The sequence below is a fragment of the Triticum dicoccoides genome, chromosome 3B (genome assembly GCF_002162155.2).
Source record: "Triticum dicoccoides isolate Atlit2015 ecotype Zavitan chromosome 3B, WEW_v2.0, whole genome shotgun sequence".
In the NCBI taxonomy this organism is placed as follows: Eukaryota; Viridiplantae; Streptophyta; class Magnoliopsida; order Poales; family Poaceae; genus Triticum; species Triticum dicoccoides.
The window spans coordinates 812,010,335-812,014,392 of record NC_041385.1 but is presented as its reverse complement, the minus strand read 5'-3'; positions in this window follow the sequence as shown (position 1 = coordinate 812,014,392).

Sequence of the window (4,058 nt, the reverse complement as noted above, 5' to 3'; positions counted from 1 at the left end):
TGGTTCGTTGTGCTCAGTTTGCCCCCAACAATTAACGTTGGTCACTTTTACCCTCCCTACTCCATAAAGTGCTCACAAAATCCCAAACGAAGCACTTACGCTCGGTCAAAGCCTTTGATCATTACATCCTGACTTGTGGGGCCGCGTAAAATCCTGACAGGTGGGGTCGCTCTACTCTCTCTCACCATAGTGGTGACGCGGTAGAATCTTGACATGTGGGGTCAAGGCAACTTATGACAAGTGGGGCCGCTTGATACCCTGGCAGATGGGGTCTGTCCACTCTTTCCCCACAGTACTGATGCGGTAAGATCCTGAATTGTGGGGCCGGGGCTGTCGTGGTTCTAAGTCTGACAGTAGAATGGGGGGTAGGTATGGAGAGGCAAGATCTTAGCTATGGAGCAGTTATATACGCAAGGGATGTACGAGTTCAGGCCCTTCTCGGAGGAAGTAATAGCCCTACGTCTCGGAGCCCGGAGGCGGTCGACTGGGTTATATGCGTATGAATTACAGGGGTGCGAACCCTTTACACTGAGGAGGGGGGTGGCTTATATAGTGTCTGCCAGACCCCTCTGGCCCTCAGTTATGCAGGGTTTAAAGTACATAAAGATGGGCGTTACTGGTAACGTCTTACATAAAGTGTCATCATGACCATAAAGGCTATTTAATTAAAGACCGTTCGGATGCAGAGTGGCTCTTGATCTTCTGGCGGTCGAGTGAATCTTCATGGTCGAGTGCCTTCGAGTCTGTCGACTGGAGTCCCTCTTGGTCGACTAGACGGCAGTTTCTTCTGAAGATGTCCTTGGGGAGGGTACTTTGGCCAGGCCCGTGACCCTACCCTAGGTACATGACTTCATCATTAGCCCCCGAATGGATCGAGGTTTGAGTGAGGAAGAAGTTGATAATCTTTCCGACCCGTTTTTGTGTTCTGAACATGTCTCATCTTGAACCAATAAGTCTTTGCAATGATGGCAGCAACTTTTCTTTTAGTCGCCTTGATCCATTCCTTTCTTCTGTCGAGTGAACCTTTGAACTCAGTGAACTTCCGAGCGACGGATCGCAGGAAATCTTATCGTCTGACAGATTGATCTGCCGTTGGCGGATTTTGCGGGATCCGAATTTTGGGAAGCGCGCGAAACGGGGCGGCCCGCTGTGCTCGGATGGGATAAGGAGTGTACGCCTCAATTTCCGCACCGCCTTTTTCGCCACGTATCGTGCGCGCGTGACTATTTCGGGATGTGATAGGATCGCCCGGGCCTACTTGTCAGCCACTCGGAAGCGGCTTTATATAAAGCGCTGGGCGAGGGTTTTTGAACAGTGCCTTCTCATTCTTCTTCTCCGCCCTCTTCGTCTCCCCCCGCTCTGCCTGTTCTCGCCTCCGCCCACCCACTCCTCGCGTGCCCCGCCGGCGACCATGGTGAAGGAGAAGACGGCGGCTTTAGAGCGCGCGAAGAAGGCGACGACGATGGGAAAGCAAAGGGGAGACCGTCCAGTCGGGGCGGATCTTCATCGAGGTCTCGCCTGCCGCAAGGTTGGGTCCAAGGAGATTGGATCCGCTCGACCATCACCGAGGCGGATCTCAATGATCTGGCCAATGAGGGTCTGATCCCCCACGGGTCGGCCAGGCTCCCAGGGTCCAAGTGGCAACCGCAGCTGCAGGAGGGTGAGTGTGTTCTCCTAGCCATCCACGTAGATCGAGGGTTTTCTCTGTTGCCGAGTGTTTTCTTCCGAGGGTTTCTGAACTTTTTGGGGGCGCAACTCCACCATTTCACCCCAATTCCATCGCCTATCTTGCTGGTTTCGTGTCTATGTGCGAGAACTTCCTGGGTTGTCGACCACACTGGGGTCTCTTCAAGCACATATTCACTTTTCGCTCACAGACAGTGAAAAAGGCGAGTCCTGACGATGATAGGACTAGGGTTATCCAGATGTGCGGGGGTCTAGGGATTCAGATGAGGAGTAAGAGCACTTTCCCGGCCATGACCCTTCCTGAGTCGGTCAGAGGGTGGCAGTCGACTTGGTTCTACTACCGAGACGAGTCGACGCCGAGGCAGTCGACTGGTCTCCCTCCGTTCTCCATGGACCGAGTGAACAAACCCTCTTCTCTGAAGGTGCTTCCCGAAGAGAAACCTCAAGTAAGAATGTTGATCGAGCACGTGGTCCAGCTTGTTCGAGACGGAGTGACGGGTATGGATCTTCTGGAGGTCTTCCTGAGACGGCGTATCCAACCGCTTCAGTACCGAGGCCATCTGATGTGGCTATACTGTGGAACTGAAGACACCACTCGGGTCCATCCAGAGGCAGTCGACGACGCCACACTAGAGAGGTGGGTGGCCGCTATCACAGGGAATAAGGACAACCCACGGGGGGCTAGGAGGATCCCACCACTCGACCATTCCTACACACCGGACACGGTATGACCACTTATCTCTGATTGTAATCTTGCTTCATTCATTCTGCTTTGCTACGAATCGGTCGATTGACCTTTGTTTTGTTTTGTTGTCTGTCAGGATACCACTAAGTTGTACTCAATGTCCAATGGAGCGCAAACGCCGACTGAGGAGGAGGAAGGAAGTGGGGGCGAAAGCCCGGAGGAGTGGGAATCGAATGCTGACGATGATGACGATGGTGATGACTCTGGCGAGGAGGAAGAGGAGGAGGAGGAAGTTGTACCTTCCCGCTCGGAGAGACGTTCGAAGCTTGCCCATGATCCCGCGGTCGAGCGCGGCAAGGGGGTCGCAACCGTCACCCAATCGACCAAGCGCCCTCGGACTACTTCTCCGGCACCGACTGAGAAAGCTCCGAAATAGTCTCGAGTGGTGCCGCCGAAGCCGGTGAAAGTCTTGCCGAAGATGAAGATGGTGATCCCCACAATGTCAGGGTAATGTTGCAACTTGAGTTTTCCTGTTTCATGAACTTGTTCTTGGTCGACCCATGAGCTAACTGACTGACTCATGGGACTGCAGCGCTGCTACTTCTGATACCTCGGCCAGGCCCGAAGACCACGAGATGGAGGATGCTGTTACTTCAAGACCTGGTATGACTTCGATAGTTCTGTCCTCAGTCGATTGACTTCTTATCTCTAATTTTGATTTGTTTCTGCAGCTTCATCTAACGTCGTTATTGACCTTCCTGATGACGACGATGAGGAGCCCCTGAGGCAAAGGAGGAGCAGGAAAGCGTCTGCTGGCAAGGCGACTCAGGACGTGCCAGCACCCGAGACGTTGATCATGGAGGGAGACAATGTCACTCGGCCTTCCATGTCCTTTGCGGTGCCGTTGACGAGTGCTCACCCTTCATCATCGAGTGCTGTGCAACCTTCACTTTTCTCAACCCACCACGTCCCAAAAGAGCAAGCTAACGCTGCTAAAGAAGCAATACACTAGGCGGGGGTCATGATGGAGCAAGTGAAGGCGATTCAAGAAGCCAGCCAAGCAGCCTATGACGCCAGTTCGGCTCTTCAGAGTAATGTTCAGGTCAGTCGGTCACTGCCTGTTCTGTTAGGATATGATATCTGAAAAATCCTTCTTTCTGAAATTCCTAGGGTTTGTCCTACACCCACTGGGTGTGTCGATTGAAATTCCAGGTTAGTGGGGGCACGCTGAGTGCACCCACTGGGTGTAGTCCCCAAGGCTATGGTCGACTGCTAGCAGTCGACTATAGTCTTTATGTCTTAAGTTTATTTTTTACTCGACTAGGTCGAAATGGGTTCATAGACCGGTGGGGGCACGCTGAGTGCACCCACAGGGTGTAGTCCCCGAGACTGTGGTCGACTGCTGGCAGTTGACTATAGTCTGAAGAACACCTCCTGTTTTTTTTGGGTCGACTGGTCGACTCTAGATGGTAAAACTAGTGGGGGCACGCTGAGTGCACCCACTGGGTGTAGTCCCCGAGACTATGGTCAAACATTTGTGTTCGGCCGTAGTCTTAGAAAACGTTATAATTTTTCCTTAATCACTCGGAAGTGAATTGTCTTTGACATCTGTCGACTGGTTTTTTGTAGAAATCCTGCGACCTTGCGGCTCGCTATACTGAGATGGAGAACAAGCACATCCATCTCG